This window comes from Protopterus annectens, chromosome 9.part0, assembly GCF_019279795.1.
Source record: "Protopterus annectens isolate FY-2018-M chromosome 9.part0, PAN1.0, whole genome shotgun sequence".
Lineage (NCBI taxonomy): Eukaryota > Metazoa > Chordata > Ceratodontiformes > Protopteridae > Protopterus > Protopterus annectens.
The window spans coordinates 70,003,076-70,026,027 of NC_056743.1; the positions used below are offsets into that span (position 1 = coordinate 70,003,076).

The following is a 22,952-nucleotide window of genomic DNA, read 5'->3' on the forward strand; positions in this document are numbered from 1 at the left end:
CATGTGTTGTCATCCATTGGTGTTCCACACATCATTTCCTTCAGACATGTGATGTTACAACAACACATGTAACAGCAGCTACTTTTTCAGTTTGTAACACCATTATGTGTGATATGTCCCTCTTTCCAGCCCCCTGTCCCATAAGTATGCCATGCGTTGTCCAGATGTCCTGCACTATGAGGCGCAGAGGTATGGTATATCATTAATTGCCAACTGCACTCCAGTTAGCATGACAACGACCTGGCAGACTCCTGGCCATGGTATGCAGCGGTGGCCAGGGTTGTGGGTCCACACCCTGGTAATTCTGGGAAATCTGCACATATGAGAGTATGTCTGTCTGGCCATTGTGAACAGACTGCCAAGATCGTGTATTAGTGTTGTGTGTATATGTTTTTTAGGCTGGGTAGGAAGAGTAGCAGCTGTGAGTGCCATACATCCTTTACCTATCTGACTGCATGCTGCTACAGCTGCTGGTGGTATATCAGGTCTGTATGCTTGTAGGGGCTGACTGTGACATGTTGTGCAACGCCTCAGGATTCCCAGTACACTGTGAATTGGGGCAGTATATGTAGGGGTAACGTGTGAGTGGCAAACGGTATGTGGTTACTCACACAGTATTATACTGTCATGTTCAGTTTGCTTACTGGTATGTTGCTGTGACTGTGGTGCACTTATTTGGGATATGCACTTTCACACCAGTATCTGTGTTCCACTAGCATTACATTCCTGTACTGCCTGTTATATTTGCTAATACATGTGTACAGCCTTAGAGCTGGACCTGGGTAGTGTTATGTCAGTCTGATTGTAGTCTGGACATTGCTTGGTAGCTCAGTGTAGTTTCCCTAATGTTGTGTTATGTGCACATATTCATAGGTCATCCAGTAGTGTGGCCATTATCTTTGGTCTGGCCCTCATAGGGTCATATGTGTGTACTAGGCTAATGGTCCTGGGGCCTTTACAAGCCTAGCCATAGGATTACCCTAGCATAGGGCCACTCGACCTTAGTTCCCAGTGCCTCTGTTGAGTAGAGTCACTGAAGTTATCCCCAGGGTGAATTTTCAGTTACCCAAGATTTCTCTTGAAGAGGGTCAGCGAGGTGCTCTGCTTAACATGTATGGGAAGTCTGTTCCATAGTATGGGCAGTCTCTAAGTTATGAACATGTCCCTCCAGCATTCCATAACTTTGCATATCAGACTTGTCAGGCTAATGGGGTGATAGTTCCCAGGGTCTGTAGTCTCTCCTCTTTTGTGGAGAGGGATGACTGTAGCATTGTGCCATTCAGCATGAACAAAGCCAGAGGTGAGGCTGTGATTGAGCAGGGAAGACAGGCGAGGTGCCAGTTCACTCTGTAGTTCATGTAGAACATAATCAGGGATATTGTCAGGTCCCATAGAAGCTGTATTCTTGGCCTTGGACAGTGCTGTTTTAACCTGTGCAGCAGTAATACTGGGTGCCTGGCAATCTACCTGTATTGTGATTGGTCCTTTGGGGGGGTAAAGTTGGCACTGAATCTGTCAGCCAGTATACTGGCAATATCTGTTGGCTCGGTATAGGAGGTACCATTGTGAAGTAGCTCAGAGCAAATCTGGGTATTGCCATGGAGATTCTTTACATAACTATAGAAGGCCTTGTGGTTGTCTTTACTATCTGCTGCAATTATGTTTTCATACCTAGTTTTAGAGTATTTGATGAAGGATCTCAACTTTTGTTGAGGCAGATAAGGGAATTTTTCCAATCTTGGGACTTCACCTTATTCTGCATCAGTTTCCTCCTTCCATTGCAGAGTTTTTTTATGGCAGGGGACCAATGACAGGGGACCACTAGATTGGCTTCCTTTTTTGGAACTGTTATGTATGCATGACACATCAATGGGATATATGTTAGGACATACACTGTTACTACATGAACATTTGCAGCTCATCTACTGATGTATTTTAGACATGTCCCTATTTTCAGGCCTTTGTCCCCCCACTTTGTCAGGCTTGGTCCACATTCTTTGCATTAAGGGGTTCTGAGCATACCTCTCCACTGCCAGATTTTCCACAGAATGTCCAGACGTTTGGACCATGCATTCGGTCAGTTCCACAAGTTATTTCTATTTGTCTGGTAAATCACGGTGATGATCCAAGGATTTATGTCAGTAAGTAAATGGCATGACATTTCAGTTCCCATCATCATATCTTTCAGTGATTGTTTGCTGAAACACACTGTTGCTGTAACACATCTTCATTTGTAACAGCAATTTTTTAAATATGTCCATATATGTGCCCCCCCCCCCTTTTGCAGTCTTTGTACAGGTTCCTTCCACTAATAGGTTTCCTTCCTTTATATTTAATATATGTATATCTATATTATGACTGTACATTTTCAAATATATGTTTCATCAGACACACACACACACACACACACACACACACACACACACACACACACACACACACATATATATATGTGTGTGTGTGTGTGTGTGTGTGTGTATGTATGTCTACATACAACACACAAAATGTTCCATGAACCTTTCTCCCTAATGATGTATGCCTCTTTTTTGCATGATATGTTTGAAAAAGCAACATTAACTTCTACAGCTCAGCTAATGTAGTAGTACATTCCTCTGACTGTAATGTTCAGGGTCATAGGTTCAACAATTGGAGCTGCTGTTATTTTTTTATTAATGTTAATTGACCATCAATCAATTAATTGAGTGCAGGATATGTTTGTTACAGCACTACAAATTCTTGCAACTCAGATGGTGTACAGGTATGTTGCTGTGATTGTTGAGGACAGCATCCCGGGTTTAAGACTTGACAGGGCTGACTATTTTGTTGCTGGGCAGAGCAAGGTCTGATGGGTACAAACTGATTAAGGCACATTTATGCATATCATACATATAATGTTATATTTAAGCAGTAACCCACAGCTGGGTGTGGGTAATGCTGGATTTACCCACAGTTGGTGTGGTTTGGTCAAAAGGGCAATGCCCTCATAACCAAATAATGCCAACCATGGGTAAATCCAGCATTGCCCATACCCAGCCATGGCTTATTGCTATTATACAATGACATTATTTAAGGAAAACAGTACTTACCTTTCTAAAATAATGTCATTGTATCATGCCTCCATGCTGCCCTTCTGGAGTTTTCTGGTATCCTGGGCCATTTCTGATGTACTGCAAATGCATGAGACATGTTACCACTCTTCCACAGTACATCAGTGCTGTGCAGAGGTACAACAGAGATAGGGGGATGTCGATTGCTTTTTTTAACATATCTCGGTATGTTTTACGAGTTGATGAACTCATATAACATAGTGAGATATATTAAAAAGGCAACAGAGATTTTCCTTTCTTTGTTGAAAGGACGATCTCCATTGCATTTTTGTTATGATATCTTGCTATGTTATACAAGTTCATCACCTCATAACACATAGCAAATATGTTCAAAAAAAGCAACGGAAATCTTCATTTCCCCATTGCTATCTCTGCAGACTAAAAATAAAAAACGGGAGATATACAAATGGAAATAGTCCAGGCATTTGGACCTTTTTCCATTTGCATACTCTAGGATTTACAATGGGCACTCTGTTTGGGCTGGCCAATTAGCATACTCATTTTTGTATGTTAATGGCCAGTCATTGTATAATATAGCAATAACCCACAGCTGGGTTTGGGTAATGCTGGATTTACCCACGGTTGGTGTGGTTTGGTCACAAGGGTGAAGCCCGAGTGACCAAACAAAGCCATCCATGGGTAAAATCCAGCATTACCCACACCCAGCCGTGGGTTATTGCTATTATACAATGATGTTAGTTTTGTGTTGTGTTATGTTTGTGTTGTTGTTATTTAGGTTTTTGTTTGCTTTACTTTGTATTCTTCCACTTTTTGTGAGATAAAATAGTCCACACTTTGACGTAGTTAGCCACAGCCCCTCCTGTTTTGTCTTGAACTTTTGAGAATTACATTCCAAACAATAGGGGGTGACATTGTATAATATTAAATTTATATTAGCAATATTTTACATTTGTCCCTGATTTTTGTGCCCCCTTCTTATTTTTGGCTTTGTGCAGATTTGTTTTACAGTAGTTTGAGTTTGATTGGTATACTTTAAAGAAATTAAAGTGAATTTGTTTTCTTAAAGAAAACTGCATATTTCTCAACTACACATATTTTCTAGGAAAGCTCAGCGTTTTTGCCTCCTTCTCACAGAATCAACTGCTTTAAGAAGGTGAAACAGCACTAGACTGTGGTTGACACGTAGGGCAGTACGACGTAATGTGATCCACCCTCCAAGACAGTGTGTGCTAAACTGAAAAATTGCTGTATGGAGAACAGTAGACGTCCAGTCAAGTCGAAGGCATTTTTTTTCCAATGTACATCAGATTGCTGAAGTTCATCCCTTGGATTTCAGTAATACAGATGTGGTGTGAGGCGCACTTATGTTTCAAATGTCGATTTCATTCGATTAGCTGTGACGTGAAAAATGTACTTAAACTTTCCCCGATTCCAGAGCGTAATGGCAGCACTCCAGGCACTGCAAATATATGTTCCCTCACTGTAAACCACACAAATGGGCGTGGAATATTTTATAGAGATGTGATGGAGACCCCTGGAACTCTTGTGTGATAACTAACTCTAGTTTATGAAATTGTTTTGTGTGCTTGTACAGTCACATAACATATACAATGCCATCTCCAAAAAGAAAGGCAGGGCTGCATGATTTCTTAATGGCCGGATTTGTAACTTAGGTTACTTTGGATTTACAATGTGCACACTGGTTGGATTGGCCATGTTTCTCGTCTTTTCGGAGATAACATTCTATAATATAAAATAAATATTTACATACACATTTATAATTTTACGTTTAGCTTCCATGACATTTCCCTATGTGCTTTCATTACATTATATTCTTGTGTGACTATACTGTATGGGGAACATGTGTTTATATGGGGGTTTCACATCTTTTCTACACTGACATCTCACATTTGGAACTGCCACATTACCCTGGTTGACAAAAAAATAGTTGCTACATAATTTACATTTACTAAAATAATTTTAACACTACTTTCACATTAGAAAATAAACTGCCTCTCTTGGGACTTGAACCATGAATGCCTATATAAAGCCACAACTCTAACTAATACAGTATCTTGGCTTGGGAATTTTGCCTGTCTATTTTCATTTAGTTCTTATGGGATGTTTAAGCTGCAATGTACACACTCACTTAGCTACACGTAAACATTCCTTAGGGCATTACAAACAAGGATATGTTATTACTATTTATTTAGGTTTTATGGGTGTGTATTGTGGTGTTCTGACAACTACTTAGGACTGTATTTGTGACATAATGGCAATGACTGGGCTTTCAGGGTTCTGTGCATGTTTCATGCTGATGCATGACATGTTCTCTATGGACTTTCTTGTTTTTGTGGGGTTGTGCCTGTGCTTATTTACATTTGGGGGATTTATCCCCTGTTATGTGTGCAAGCTCTCAACCTCTTAGAACATGAATTCTGGACATAGCCATAAATAAAAGTGGGACAAAGCCCAAAATATAGGTACAATTTTTAAATATTGCTTTTGCCAACTTAGAAAGTTGATAGAATAACAGGATTTGATGTAGTGTGACTTTTCTGAAGGGAATAATGTCTAAAACTCAAATGTCTCATTATTTTCGACTTCACTCTTAATGATTTTCCACTAATTTGCCAGAACACCATCACGTTCTGGGAAGTGGATCAAGAACTTGAGGCACAGATCTGGACATTATGTGAAAATCTGTACGGTTTAGAGGTATGTACACAGTGTGCATTTGCACACATTGTTTGCTTCTGCGGAATGCAGATGTGTCATACAGTGCTTTAGCAATACAGGGGGTGTGTCACAAAAGCTGTGACACACCCCCTGTATTGCTTTCCTCTTTGCTGGTTTTATTTCAGTGTCCGCAGACACTGAAATGATTTATTTTTCATTTCAGTGTCCGCGGACATTGAAATGCTGCCATAATATTAGAGCTACGCTCTAATATTACACCAGTATGGCTTAGAAAGTGCTGTACGGCACTTTCTGAGCACAGGGGGCATGTTAAGTGTCCATGGACTGCACAGACATGCCCCCTGCACTTGTACATGGATCATGTCCATGTAGAGAATACAGCAGCGTGCCTTCATTAATATGCAAGGTGCGGTGCTGCTCTACACGAGCACGATCTGCACCATGCAGGAATAGCACTATTCCTGCACAGAGCTTAATGAATCCTGGGGTATTAGTGACACTTGATAGAAACTCAGTTTTAAGAGTGATTCCAAATTCATTTGATACTGAAGCCATTATGGAGTATTTTGCTGTGAACACTGATTTTTCTAATAATAAAATCAATTTGTTTTGTATATTACTTGAATTAATACTTGAGAATAATGTCATGCCATTTAATAATCATTTTTTATTTCAAAGCACCAGTGATGCTATAGATGCACAATGTGCAAACAGGTATTCAAATTCAATTTTGGTAGAATGAAAGCATAACTTCATATTGACTGGGCAATTTGCATAGCCTATTATTTTTCATGTCTGTTTTGTGGACAATATTTTTATGTGGCTTATAGAAAGTAATTTACTTGCTCAATTTCTTGAATATATTGAAGTCCCGACAGATTTTTTTTTCTTTACAATTTGAATGTGAATATTCTAAAAAGTTAACAATTTTTTTGGATGTAAATATTTAATATGATGCTGAATGCAGGCTTATGACAGTGATGCATACAAAATCATGTAAGAAAAATTTCGGATTTGAATTGAAAGAGTATGCATCTCTAGTATATATATATATATATATATATATATATATATATATATATATATATATATATATATATATATATATATATATATATATGGATTCCTATCTAATGGCCGAAGTGACGGAATGCCGAATTACAGATTACCGAGACCAGTGTGCCAAACGTACACATTGCTGATTATTTAAATGGACGAATAACACTATGCCAAAGCACACTACAGTGGGGAAAGGGAATTTATGTGTTTCCCCACTGTAGTGTGGTCTCGGAGTTGGTATATATACTTAAATATACCAACTCCGAGACTGCACTACAGTGGGGAAATGCATAAATTCCCTTTCCCCGCTGTTGTGTGTTTCGGCATAGTGTTATTCAGCCATTTAAATAATCGGCAATGTGTACGTTCAGCACACCGGTCTCGGTAATCTGTCATTCGGCATTCCGTCACTTTGGCCATTAGATAGGAATCTATATATATATATTTATATATATGGGAATGTGTTGAATTGGCAATTTATGCATACTACATATTTAATGATGACAATGAACTGGGATGAGTTTTTCACAAACTGATAATGGATTTCTTACAGCAGTGCTGTAAAGAAGACAAGAATGAAGAAGCTGTGAAATGATTTACAGAAGTGAGGGATAGTGCTACAAAATCTTTTTTTCAATGAGAAGGGAAATGTTTTGCATACTTCTGCAATGATACAGTTTTTGAAATTCCCTCTGGTTTATTTTAGAAATGTTAATTTAGTATGTGATATTATTAAAAAGAGTTATCACATACTAACAGTGGATGATACATTTAAAAGACATTGTAGGTGATGTTCCATGCTTTGCTTTTAAGAATAAGCAGAATTTGAAACAGAGTTTATGTTATATAAAAACAAAACGACAATGTGTGAGTACCAAGGCTGGTATTTTTTATTGCAGATCTTGCAGTTGCTGTTCTTGTATTGAGGTATCTGGACAGTTTATACATCCAGTGATCAGTAAAAGTTACATTTTTAAGTTTTATGCTGCTTGCAACTCTACAAACCTAGTTTATTTAACACATTGTACTGAATATCCTACATTTTTTATCATAAAGGTTAACAGAACTTTGAGAGAACCTGTCAGTGAACGTATTTATGCTATGTAGAAATTAAATATGAGGAATACATTAGTGAAACATAGTAGAAAATGGGGTGAACCATGCATTTATGTTTATGGTATTGTAGCTGATAGATATGAATATTTTGTGGTGGTGACATTTCAACTACGACAGATGAGACAGAATATAAATAGATCACCAGATTTAATTTAACAATAATATATGGATAGAACATTGTTTATTGTTTCAAGTTTTAAAGCTTGCCTACATAAAGGAATACGTAATTATAGTTATAACTACTTATTTGGAAGGTAAGTATGTACCTCAAAACTTCATATTAATTACTATTGTCTCAACAAAATGTTACTTATGAAAAGCATTGCTATTACAAGTGCAATCATGCAGGGCACTCCGTAAGGTTTTGTTAATCTGGGACTACTTAAACATAATTATTCTTCTTTTGGGTTTTCCTGGTTAGGGGTTGCCACAGCGGAATTCTGGTCCGCTAATGATTGGCAGTAGATTTTTATGGTGCCAAGGTGCCAGCTTGATGCCCAACCTTCAACGAAGGCACGCCCATTCACGCATGTCTTTCAAACTCCACTCGACCACAGAGAGGACATGCAGACTCCAGACAGAAGGCACTCCAGCCGAGAATCGAACGGGAGAACCTCTTGCTGTGAGGTGACAATGCTACCGCTGCACCACCGTGGACTACTTAAACATAGAAAGGTAAAATGCCTGAGCAGTGGAGCAATACAGTACTCAGCTTACATGAGTATGACTTGGTGCACTTGTAAAGTTTAGCTATTGTTGTACTATATAATCACACAGGCTTGAGCTAAGCACTGATTCTGAGTGTGATGCCATGTATGAGTCACTGACCCCTCTTAGCAGGAAAACCATGTACACGGTACTTCAACCCCCACTCCTGATAGCACTGTTATGCTGCACTGATAGTCTGTATAGCATGGGGGAGGGTGGAATAAAGGACTATTTTCTGCACATACTTCTCCTTGATACAGCTGCATGAAGTAACAGAGCATGACAAACATATAGTAGGAGGTTCTTATTACTGTTTATGTCTATGTACTGTGGATGTGTAACTTTTAGTGGATCCCAGATTGTTTATGTATTTCTGCTACACAACTGTGATCAGTGTGCATTTTGCAGCAGCGTACCTGTTGTCTTGATATATATATATATATATATATATATATATATATATATATATATATATATATATATATATATATATATATATATATAATATATATATGTACATGTATAACTGCATAAAATACCTTACATTAGAAACACTCTTTTCACTTTTGCTTAGAAAGGTACTTAATGCCTTACTGATGTGTTTGTGGCATCGACAGGTCCTGTTAAATATGTGATTGTGCTGTACCTGTCTGTTGGTCTACCCAGAATACCTGTTCATGGCTAAACCTGTATGCTGTCAATGCCATAGCCTAGAGATAGTCATGTAGTGCCAGTCATAACATGTATAGTGATCCAGAGTGCACTGCTAAAGGAAGTCAGTGCATTTGAACAGCAAACTACTCATTTCAAATCAAATCTCTTAACTGTCCACCTTTTTTTTGAGGGGGAAGCACATTACAGATAGGACACAAAACCTGTCCATACATATGGAACACGTGTGTTGCTATTCACACAGCGACATCATGACCACATACCTCCACTAAAAAGACACCCAATAGATTGTAGCCAGATGGGTATATGTAAGGTAGTGATGCAACTGTCCTCACACCCTTTTTCATTTTCCTTCCACTGCAAGATACCCATTTGTGTTAATCAATGAAAATGTTCCATCTCTAAAGTCAGTAGATGTTTGCCCTTGATAAATATGACTGACCATTTTGAAACCATACCTGGTAGAACTTTGTAAATGACATCAATTTTGTCAGTAGCCAGAGCAGGGACTGCTGGACAGAGGCACAGCAAACTAATGGGTATAGTATTCTCATCCTAAGGGGTGGTGAAAGCCACACACACTCTGGCTAGGCTTATAAATGCCCTATGGCAGATAGCCTAGTATGAACCTATGAACCTATGAACCTATGAGCAAGTACAACTCCTGGCCACTGACAGGATCAGTGCTGCTAAAGCTCATGCTGCCCACCTGGCAGAAGAACCTGGCACAGGAACTGAAGACAGCCAGAGGAGGCCCATCGACTGAACCACATTTGTCAGAGACAAAGGACTTCACCTCTCTGCATTGGGGTTTTGACATCCAGAAATCATGGTGAAGTCCAGGATATATAAACTGAACCAAAGCAGCCACTTAGAATCTTCAGTGAAGATACTTTAGGTGAGTATGTCTTTATATGATCACTTATTTGTATACTGGCTAAATGTGTGATGTAGTACAGATTAAAACAATTATCACACCTTTTCAGAGGAAGTTCAGGTATTCAAACTCAGAGACCACCAGCACAAGCTCTGTTATGTATTAATTGATTGTGCCAGTATATAACATAATATTCAAGTTTTCGTGATATTCGGGTAATGATGGTGAGACTTTTCTATTATGCAATCTTTCCTGTGGTGTCTTCACGGGTGACATTTCATCAGGTTACTTCATTGTGGGTATACTGATGCCTGATGTTAGAGATGAATCAGGCTCTGATGATGATGGCAGCCAGCCTAAGTATGTCAAGATCAGGGATCATGGTATCTGTGATGGACATGGGCTGTGTAGCATCTAGATATCCACCCCCATCACAGGGCATAGCATGTGCAACTGGAACCCTTCCTAGACACACAGGAAAACACACACATGGACAGAACATCACAGACAGATCTATCCAGAAGGAGATGTCATCATTTGTAATACAGTCCCCTTTGTTGCTGCTAGCTCCACTGATGACATGGAACAAAGAGGTGGATGTCATAATGGTGGCTGTGCAAACCGTAGGTACCAACCTCCACCAGAGCTAAATGCCCACGACCTAGAGTATGGGTAGAGTCATGATAGGGGGATGGGATAACAACACCACCATCTTTGGTGAGATGGTAGGTGTTTGATGATGTGTGTGATCACTTCTTGGATTGTATGTCCCATGTGAGTGACATCATGGACATGTGATGTAGGGAGTTTACATGAAACAGATGTTTCCAGTGCATACAAGCATATTTGCAGATGGACTTTCCATGGCCAATATATGTCCATCTTTGGTGGTAACAGCTGAAGTGGAAGGGGAAACCACAGTCAGGTACATGTAATACTGCCACTTTCACCTCAACATCCAATGTGGAGGAAGCTGTCATACAAGTAGATGTCCACAAGCCAGAAGTATGGGGTGCTTGTGATAAATTTGCTGTTCAGAGAGCCTCCTTCAACTCAGCATGGTCTAAATAGTGCCTATGTCCCAACCAGGACAGGACACTCCCATGAATGAGGGCATGCATGGTCTGCACATGCATCTCCTTTGAATGCCCTGGCATTGTCTATAAGATCTTGCCATAGCACTGCAACATTTTCTGAGGTTGTGCCCCAGCTTACACACTCACTGAGATATCCACAAGGCCCAGCTCTGCCCAGCATACCCCAGTCTCCCCACCCACCTACATAAGTCGGACACCTGCAGCACCAAACTCTATTCACAAGTACCAGCAAACACTGTTGATGATACTTTGAAACTCTCCCCATTTGACTATATGATGATAACTGCACCCTGCCCTCTGTACTCTGTTACTTGTGTACATATCTCCCCTCTGTACTCTGTTACTTGTGTACATATCTCCCCTCTGTACTCTGTTACTTGTGTACATATCTCCCCTCTGTACTCTGTTACTTGTGTGCATATCTCCCCTCTGTACTCTGTTACTTGTGTACATATCTCCCCTCTGTACTCTGTTACTTGTGTACATATCTCCCCTCTGTACTCTGTTACTTGTGTACATATCTCCCCTCTGTACTCTGTTACTTGTGTGCATATCTCCCCTCTGTACTCTGTTACTTGTGTACATATCTCCCCTCTGTACTCTGTTACTTGTGTACATATCTCCCCTCTGTACTCTGTTACTTGTGTACATATCTCCCCTCTGTACTCTGTTACTTGTGTACATATCTCCCCTCTGTACTCTGTTACTTGTGTACATATCTCTAATGCACAGTTTGACCAGTCTGTCAGTGGAATAGGACAACCTTGGGGAAAGTCTGCATGCATCACTTTTGCCTTTCTGTATACGTTTTATTCTGGGCTACAGTTATGAACCAGCTGCTGCCTGTTAGCCAGTGCTATGGCATACTGCACTCATCATCACCTGGCACAACCTGTACCTGTCCCCATCAGTCTTCTCCTCCTCCTTTTCTTCCGCTGCTGAGTTTGAGAATTCCTTATCCTGAAGGTGTCAGCCCTGCTGTAGCTATCTGCATATAATGATGCTTTGTAATATAGAACATACTGGGAATACCTAACTGCATGGTCAGGGTCATCCCCAGATACACATAGGCAACAGATGCTGGTCTTTGGTAGGCTACACAAACATTCACTGATGACCCATGTTTGTGACAGTGTATAGATGTAGTCATTCTCTATCATGGTATGATGAGTTCTGATAGGTATCATTAAACATGGCTTTAGGGCATATCTTGCATTGCCAATAAGATGCCCTTAGGCAAAATTACCATGAGCAAACTGTTGATATAAGTTACACGTATGCCATATGTGGGAGTTGTGGGTACTGCTCGGGAGGCCTGCAGGCACACTGTATATTATACCTAGTCCTGTACAGATCAACTGGAGGTTGATGGAGTAGAACCCTTTACAGCTGACATGCTTATATCCATGTTCCCTTGGTGGGGCCTTTATTGCAATATGGCAGCAGTCCGTGGTGTACAGCACCTCAGAAAACTGCTATGTCATAAAAAGCCTGCAAGCGGTTGGCTGTCTTCTCTGTGGTGCATGACATCACATTTGTCCTCCCACAATGACGAAGCATAGCATTTAGGATCAGATGCAGTATCCTTTAGGTAGATGCTTGAGATACACCCACAGTTGCTGAAAGATCCCTACGACTAGTATTCACAAAGCCACACATACCTCAATATCCACAAGGATAGGTACTCCATGTATACTATGCACTTGCATGTGAGGATAATACATATTGATTAGCTCCTGTATTTTACACATGAGGGCAACACATCCTAACCCGCTCTTACATGGTGAATCTAGCCGCAATTAACAATTTCAGTGTTATGGACATTTTTGTTTATTCTTATTTATTTATTTATTTTATTTTATGTTATTTATTTGTCATTTGTTGACCAGGTTAGTCCTGTTAGGCTAGTAGCATCTTTTCAGTGGATACCTGAGATGGTACTTATACTACTAGGGGAAATTTGGCCAGGGCATCAGGGAACTTCCCATACTCTTATCAAAAGGTGACATGGGATCTTTTTCATCCACCTGATCTACCACCAACCCAAGCAGATGGGACCTCAGTTTAAAGTCTTCTCATTAGAATGGCTGTGCAATCTATGCTGCATTGCAGTGTCAGCAATTGACCTACTTGCATCGGGAATAGAACATACACCCTTCTGCACCAAAGGCGAGTGTGCTAACTGTTGTGCCACTGACACTGATGTTATGAAACATAAGGTGTTGACTGATGAAGTGACACTGCTGAGGGCAATGACATGTAGCATCTTGGCTAAAAACAGCCATACCTGTCAACTGTCTAGAATTTTGCAGAATGTGCCTGATTTTTCCTCATATTTTTGCCATGTCCCTCACAAAGTTTTTTATTTTCTAGTAAATCACTAAGGATTCCAATCCATCGATAATGCCATACACAACAGCTTCATACTTATCATTGTTCAGAAGATGTATGTTATTGTAAAAAATGTTGTTCTATTAATTTCATACGTGAATTAGATTAATATTTAAAATTATCTTTGTTGTTTAGCCTTTTGCTCCCCTATTCTTTTTGGCTTTGTCCAGATTTCTTGAGCAAAGAAGCTGAGAGGTATGCCGGTGCTGAGTACAGCCTTTTGCTTATACAGACTTAGTAATGCTGCTGCCAACTATATGTTTCATAATTTGCATTCTGTCACTGCAGGATTTTCCTGTAGCCATTAACTCTGAAGCTAGCACTTTTAGTCGCGGTGTATATATATATATATATATATATATATATATATATATATATATATATATATATTATATATATGTCTCTGAATTGCTCCACCATATTTTTCCCTCTTATTTGTGTTTGTACATGTGCTCATGTTAATCATATTGCTCATTCTGATCTCATTATACCAACTGTTATCTTACTACTTAGGCTGCAGAATCTCTCAGGCTTCCCCACTCATGTTAAATGTATCTTTATATTGCTCACATCCTCACGTGGTCATGTGTCGAGCAAATCATTTACTACAACTCAGAAAATGTTTCTGAATCCAAGGGTATATTACTTAGTGGGTTCAAATGGCATAGCCCTGGAAGAGGAATGTGGAGAACTTTGGCCTCCATTTGAAAGAAATCCGTGGTAGATTGCCTATTTCACCTTTCTGTTCTTATCAAAGGGACATTCTTGTTTGTACTGGGCTTCAACATTGTGAGTTATTATTGTAAGCAAGTTTAGAAATACAATATAAATTACAAAAATGCATTGGATGGCAAACTACTATCTTTATACAGAGTGGAAAAGGTTGGAGTGAAACCTACTCTATGGAAAGGATGCAGTGTACACATTTAGAACTGGGGCTAGTCACACCATGCTTATCTACTGAAAACAGAGAAACAATGTGCTTTAACTTCATTGGTCTGCTAGTCCTAGTCACAAAAGTATTGTAAAAGCTGTTGTATTGTATTCTTTATGATAATTAGAAGGTCACGGAACTTGTAAAGCAATCCGTTAGTGATCAGCACATTATGTTTCACATACTGTGTTTTGCACTTTGTGTAAGTGACATAACCCCAGCCCAATAGCTTAGAGGTTAAGGGGCAGGATTGCAAACTAGTAGAGCTGAGTTCAAAACCTGGTTGGGGTACAATTGGGCAGCAGCAGCATCTGCACAGAAGAAAGGCCTGACAGTCTAGTTCTGTTATACTCCACAAGAACCTTATACAGGGCCTACCCATGAAGTTGCCATCTGACAATTTTCACTCAAGAGCATCTAACTTATTTTATAAATGACACATTAGCTTTCCATCACCACTGCATTCAGATGGATTTTGAAAGATAAACATACTGGCATAGTTATTGCATAGGGATGATGGCAAGTCTATTTAATGGAATGGGTTTTCATCTATCTTTTTACATGGGAGGCAAGTCCCTACTTCTGCTAAACTAATATAAGTAACTCTGAGATTACAAAACCTTAAAGTTAGTTAGATGGTGCATTTTGCTGTGGGAACTAATAAAGTCATTAACAATATATTTCTTGTGGAACAAGGGCAAGCCCCCCTGCACCCCCTAAAGTGAGGGTGGTATTTTGTATGCCCCTGCCCCCTGTGACTTATATATATATATATATATATATATATATATATATATATATATATATATATATATATATATATCTATACCAACTCTGAAACTGTACTATTACAGGGGACCTAATAAATCCCCAAATAGTACTATATGTTGCTTTCTTTTTTTTTGCACATATTCCAAAAATCATACATTAGTGCTTTATCACTCACTAGCATATGTCATCTTACAGTCACCTTAGAATCTGAAGACAGATCTTGACATTCCTCTAAGTTTTTAGCTGGGTTAATAGAAAGCTTTTTAACTTTTCTAGGAAATCCTAGAATGTTTTGAAGGTGAGATATTAAAAAAGAAAATACCTTATTTTTCCAAAAGAAAGTATCAGGATTCTGTTGTTCTGGTTTCTGTCAGATCAATTTACTTAGTAACAGCAATAAAAAGCTTTATGTTGAAGCTGTTTGATTTTCAACAAACATATAAGAATCGTTACAAATGTATTCTAGGTAAGGAAGACATCTTCAGATTATTCTCAAGCTTAAGCTCCTGCCACTGAGAAATTTCACAATGCTATGTTCACAGTAGACTTATGCTGCAAAACTGATACCCCCTTACTCCATTTATATTCTCAGACAACCCAGTAATAAGATGAAAATTAAACAAAGCATGCCCAACAGACTGTATATGACACTGTTAAATTCAAAAGCCCTTATATTTATAACGTTGAAACTGTAAAACTAATGTCAGCAAAATTTGTAACACTGGAAATAAGGAACCAAGATTAAAGGTTGCTTAACCAGTCAAATACCACCAGCCGATAAATAATATGAAACTTTTATTAGCAACCACATGTGGCATATGCCTACTGTGTGTACCTAGTATTGTGAAATTTCTCAGCTGATGGTGTTTGACTGGTTAAGAAACATTTAACCTTGGTTCAGAGTTGTTTATTTGAACTGTTTTGCCTCGGGTTGTACCTGGAAATAAAAAACCTTCAACATACTGCATGCCTAACTAACCAAACCCTTACTCATGTAAGTCTCTCTCTCTCTCTCTCTCTCTCTCTCTCTCTCTATCTCTCTCTCTCTCAATTCTGTTATTAAAGCTATTCATTAATAAGGGCATACCATCAAATAACTACATGCAATCAAAAAGACTGACTGGTCCCAACAAATGGCATACTCCACAAAAAAAAAAAAAATTGGCAACCTAAATTTTTTTTTGCACCTAGGTGCATGACCCATTAACAGCAGTTCTTACTCATTTAAGCTCATAATTCTACCTTTTATTGCACCTACAACCATGTACACAATTAGAATAGAACCTCAGTTGCTCCCAGAAAACAATTGTTATTGCACACCCTTCAATTCCTTTGACCTTCCTCTCCTTGTATGCGTACCTTAACTTCTCCTAGTATCCCTACCTTAACTTCTCCTCGCATCCCTTCCTTACTGTTTCTAGTAGGCAATAACAAGAATTAGGGTCTTGTCAAAATAGTACACAGAGTCATTACTGTCCACATAACTGCAAAAGGGAGATCAAAGCTCTTGATATAGTATGCATTTAAATTAAACCAAATATGCACACAATGAAAATCTATAAAACAACTCCAGATTTACAGAAGTCAAACCAATTGAACTTTTTCTTGTTGCCTCATACACAGGCTACACATTAACACTAAATATACTGTTTTCAGTTTCTCTGCTTCATAAAACAAGTAAGGATAGCAGACATTTAAATGTCTCAGCTGGCTTAGTGGTAAATTGCTGTGGCTATGGTGGGCAGGGTCCTGGGTTCAAGACTTGCAAGGGCTGATTATTTTAACAGAAAATTCACCCTGGGTATAACTGCAGTGGCTTTCATTGACAGAGGCACTGGGAAATAAGGTCGAGTGGCACTATGCCAGGGTAATCCTATGGCTAGGCTTGTAAAGGTCCCAGGGCCATTAGCCTAGTACATACCTATGAACCTAAATATGTCTCTTCTTTTAAGAATATCATCTTATTCCATGACACCCACATCTTATTAACTTTAATAAAATAATTTCAGATCCCACTATTAATTGCTTTCAGTAAAGTAGATGGGATATCTCCAGTAAGGCAATGAATATATACAGTAACAAAGGAAGCATAAAAATTCAATTTCTTAATACTTTGATATAATTCTATCCCAATCAATTCCTGCCTGAAAATCTTTTAACTGTTTCATTAATCCACTATACAGAATGCCTTGTTAATATATTCTTCTACATTTTTCATTACCTTGTTATATATCTATATCTATCTATCTATATCTCTCTATCTATATCTATCTATATATATATATATATATATATATATATATATATATATATATATATATATATATATATCTATCTATGTATATATGGGTCTACCTGATAACAACAACATGCTAAAACACCGACAACGAAATCACCGACACCACAAAACCGAAAGTTCAAAAACACGAAACTTCACATGCCGGACAAACCACAATCCTGACAGTCAACAAACAAAACAAATCCCCTGTCTAAAAAGCACACGCACAACACAAGCACACCAAAAACCTTACAAACCTACACTAAACCTTACATACACAATTATCTATGCACTAACCTCAACCCAAACCCTAACCCTAAGGTCCGTCACTATCGCACACTCACCTAACCCGTGCCCTAACCGTAACTCATTTAACCTGTCCCTAACCCGACAGCCTGTCACTATCGCACACTCACCTGACCCATGCCCTAACCCTAATTTACTTAATCCGCCCCTAACCCTACAGTCCATCACTATCGCACACTTACCTTAACATGTCGGTGTTCTCAGCGTTGGGATTTTCAACTTTCGATCATCTCTGTTGTCAATCTTCTGGTGTCGGTGTTCTCATCATCGACGTTGTGGACTTTCGGCATTTTCAGGTAGACCCATATATATATATATATATGTGTGGATCTACTACTAATAATCAATCCATGGAAATGTCAATGTGATTTACATTGACATACTATGTCGACAAAAACATGCCACACACTACAGTGTATGTTCTGAGGATACTCCTCAGAGCATGCAAACAAACGTAAAGTATCTTTTGCAGTGGGGGCACACCCTCCTGTTCCCCACTCCCCCTGTCAATTATATATACTAACTCTTAGATTGCACAGTCCCTGGAGAAAGGACATATCTCCCTACCCTGAGGACTGTGAAACTATATATATATGTGTATATATATATATATATATATATATATATATATATATATATATATAGCTATATTTTTTCTAGATTATTCCCTAACCAAACTCGCAGGGACTTAATAAGTGGTATCTGCCTTACATACTCTTACCTCTTCTGCAGTGTTTTAGAGGCTCAAATTCACTTTGCTAACTTTGTTTTTACTGTATTCAACTTGCTAATAGAGAAGATAACCAATAACTAAGATAAACCATCTGAATTTAGTAGATATGTCAACACATTGTTAGCAGAAAAAAAAACATACTTTAAATAAATGTCCCTTTAAATATGACAGCCACACTGTTAATGTCAAGTGTTTAAAACATAAAGCAAATGAGATTGATAGCAGAAGACATATTTGTTTCATTTCCATTGAAATTATAAAGGACAAAGAAAATCCTGCAAAAATCTATACTCTAGTTATATAAGCTTAACATATTGATATATTTAGTTCAATAAATTTTATTGTAACTGCAAACTCCAGAAGAACCCAAGTATGATACAGCCATTCAACCCTGTTAAAGGTCTTTTCTACCTCAAGACTTATAGTCACTAATTTATAGTTATTAATTTGTACTGTTCTCACTAACATCCATTTTTTTTAAATGCTATCAAATGATGTATGCCTTCTACTACAATCTACATTACTCAACTTCAGTTAACTGTGATATGTAAGTTAACAGTTTCTTTGCAATAACAGACACAAACAGCTTATAATTGTACTTTAACACTATAACGGGTCTATATAAGGAAGGCCGAGCTTACATGTTGTTCTGCTTTCCATCTATCAGCCACTACAGCTTCATTGCAAGGGTAGGAGAAATATCCGCAGTCTCTAAAACAGTTTTAAAAAAATATACTAGTGTTTCTCTTTCTGAATATTCCACAAGACTATCAGCATATTGCCATTATATGGAGGTTTGTCCATCACTTGTCTTTGTGAAACTGTCAGTAACTCTTCATGAGTTATCAGCGTCATCATTTTTACAAGCTACTTCTCTAGCAATGTTTGGCCGATGCACATAATCTAAAAATCTCTTTTCATATTATTATGTAACTCTACAAGCTGATCTCTCTTTCTTTATAGCGCCTCGACCTTTCCTTACAAGTATATTAAACTCTAGTCTCAATTTCTTCTTAAAGGCACCACATCCGGTCATCTGTATCTTCCTGCTGTCTAGTGAATTCTTGCACCAATCAATGAGCACTTACCATCTTAAATAATAAACAGGAACCTGCTAATGTCTGACCAAACAAGTGAGCATGAAAATATGTGAAATAGAGTCCCTAAGTGCGCATGATCTGTGACCACAATAGAATGATCTTTAGAAGCTTCTGTGTGGTGAAATGTAAAATGTACTACCAAGCAAGGAATGCTTTCAACTGTGTATCTCTTTAAGGGTGTATTTTCTGATGTTGCTAACTGGTAGAATACACTTTATTATTTCTTAGTCTTGGTTTATATCTGTTTGAATAAAATGTATACTGTGCTGTTTTAGAATGACACAGAAATCATACCCATCATGCTAACATAAGTGATCTCATTTAACCACACACACATGGGATATGACAAATCCGAAGTACTCTACAAACCATGGCTACATTTGTTGTAACATTTCAGTCTCCCAAATACAATGCTATGCTTTCTACAAATGCTATTATTTCACTCATTATCCTTCTAGATTATTTCAGAGTGGTACTCTTCGGGTTGGGGAGGGGTAATAAACATTATATATATTATTTTATAACTTACACCAGTATAGCCATTTACTCATGCATGACACCCTCTACATCCACTGCTGTATCTTCTAATTTCACAGAGCATTGTTTGGAAGTCAGTAACATCACATCTTTGTTCAGGTAACCACATAACTTAACAGGAGGAAGTGAGAAATGAAAGCCCAACTGCTACCCTATACCACATAATAGGATTTTGGAGAATTAGGTTGTGTAGGAAAGGAAGCAAATCTTACTTGTAGATGTATTGTAGAAACAGAAACTTCTAGGTAAGAGATGGACAATTTGGGCTAAAATAGGAAAATGTACCATCAAAGGCATTATGCAGTTGAGAGTGTACCACATTTAGTGGAACATTTTCACCTGCAGAAAAAATATTTTAGTTTTAAACTTTTTCTAATTCAAGGTATAAATTCCAAATGCACTATATAATCCTGCAACGTTAAGTCTCAGCAGTGACAGTAAGTTTATATAACTTTCAGTGGAAAGAAGAGTGTTATCCAAAGCCTGTGAAACTTTTTGAGCAGGACTGAAAAAAAAGTAAAAAAAAACGTATGCTCACAACAGCTACGGAGATTCAAGCTGTCTGGGATTGATGCATAGGTCAGATGGGCAAAGGATGAGTCTGCATTATGCATTATGCACTATAGCGCAAAAAAAATCCATTCTGATTTAAAGGACCACTATGGGAAAATGATGAAAAAACATATATATTTTTTTTATTTTGCCAGGATTTACTATATTCCCAAAGCTGCCTGCAGCAAAATAATAATCATTGCTAGCTCGATGGGTCTGATTTCTGTGTCATTCTAAAACAGCACAGTATACATTTTATTCAAACAGATATAAACCAAGATTAAGAAATAATAAAGTGTATTCTACCAGTTAGCAACATCAGAAAATATACCCGTAAAGAGATACACAGTTTTTTTTTACCCTTGTCTGCCATAATGGGGGCAGACATCATGATTCCGTTGGAAAGATAAATCTGTCCCATAATGCACAGATTGTGAGAATAAGTAGCCCTACCATTTGTTGTCAGACTAGACATCCAGTCACTTAGAATGGAACACTAGAAAAAAAAATACCAAGTTTGAGAGTCTGCAACTCATGTGCCATTAACTTGTATGAATGGAGTTTTACAAATGTTGTTCCTACTGATGTGCTAAAAGTTACACCCCCCCCCACCACATCTCCCCTCTTTCAGTGGGCTACTATCTCACATTTCCAGCTTGGCTAGAGTCAACTAATTAGTCAGCTTTGCATGATAATAGACATCAGACAAATCACATCCTGACCAGATTGGCCAGGAATTGAAACTTGCAAAACTGCTCCTTGTAAAAAGTCTTTTTTTATCTCAGTAATGTGTTAACACTTTTACAAGCTTCTTTCAGAGAATCTGTAGTACATCAGTAGGAACATTTGTAAAACTCAGTGCAGACCAGTCAGTGACACATCATAATGATCCATGTTGAAAATTCCAACACATCTTTACCTAATCCAATGTTCTCTATACCAAAAACACTTGGTGAAATTAGATACCCCCAAACACTTCCCATCAAAAAATAAATAGATAATCTATGCATTTACAGTCAGTCTAAGCCTTCTCATAAACATCCCACTCCTATGCATCTGTCTTGAGTCAAATACTGGTCCACTATTGCTGCTTACTCCCACCAATGTAATCAAAACTATAAACAAATCTGACCCATGTAACAGTATATAATGAGCATTGCAGGGAGCATTCTGAATATGTTAAAGTAGCAACATAAAGTTCTAAACAGTCAGCTGACATACATAGATACATACATCCACAGACATGGGTAAAACAAAATACATCTTACCTCAACTTGTAATTTTCTGGTTGTCCAATTTATTTCTATTTCAGATTAGAGTCAATGATTGCTGGTGGGGCTATATATTCAGAATCAAATAAAATAAAACCATAAAATCCACTCCCAAGCTCAGCTGTCATCTCTGGGTGATCATGACCACGAAATGTTTAGTTATAAACATTCCTTTTAAAAAACTAGCACACTCATACCCTTGTAGAAGGATACTTCCTCCTACAAGCCAAACAGAATAAATGTAAAAACTCTTTTTAATGACATAATGTAGAACCTAAACATGAGCAAATGCATAATATTTCCACAAGATTTCAGCATAAGTCTTCTAAACTCCTCAGATGCAGACATTTATGATGGACTTATTGACTGAAGCCTTACCCAAATAGGTAATAAAGCCACAAGATCTATTTTCACAACAAACAACCACACCCTCCTGGACCTCATTATTACTAATAACACCAACAAGTTCATGAAACGGTCAGTCTTATTACCACCCTCTGTGAGTGACCTCTGATCAATTCCCTCTACTCTGAAACTTGCAATCAATACATTCTTCTCTCCATTATAAACTTTCTGCCCTAAAATACAGTAAAAAATAGTAGCTCTTCAAATGACTTCTATCAAACTAATTGGGTACTTATCCTTACTTAGCAAAAACCCAGCACTGTAGTGCCACCCCTCTCTGGCATGCTACTCCATTTGTAAAAACAAATATTTCCCAAAATTACAAGACTTCTAAACTTTCACAAATTCACTGAATAACCAAGGAAATGGATATCATG

At 38.1% G+C, this 22,952-nt stretch overlaps 1 protein-coding gene across 6 annotated transcripts in view; it reads right to left on the reverse strand.

The window, feature by feature from the left end:
• The window catches only part of LOC122811036 (tyrosine-protein kinase HCK-like), a 422,299-nt gene extending 402,601 nt beyond the window's left edge, over positions 1-19,698 (reverse strand). For 4 of the 6 annotated variants that reach the window (XM_044082566.1, XM_044082565.1, XM_044082562.1 and 1 more), the window contains exon 1: positions 19,352-19,698. The gene's annotated coding sequence lies outside the window, so the exon portion shown is untranslated. The remainder of the gene's footprint in view (positions 1-19,351) is intronic. The other 2 variants (XM_044082564.1, XM_044082563.1) reach the window with 2 other exon arrangements.
• Positions 19,699-22,952: the final 3,254 nt, after the last annotated feature.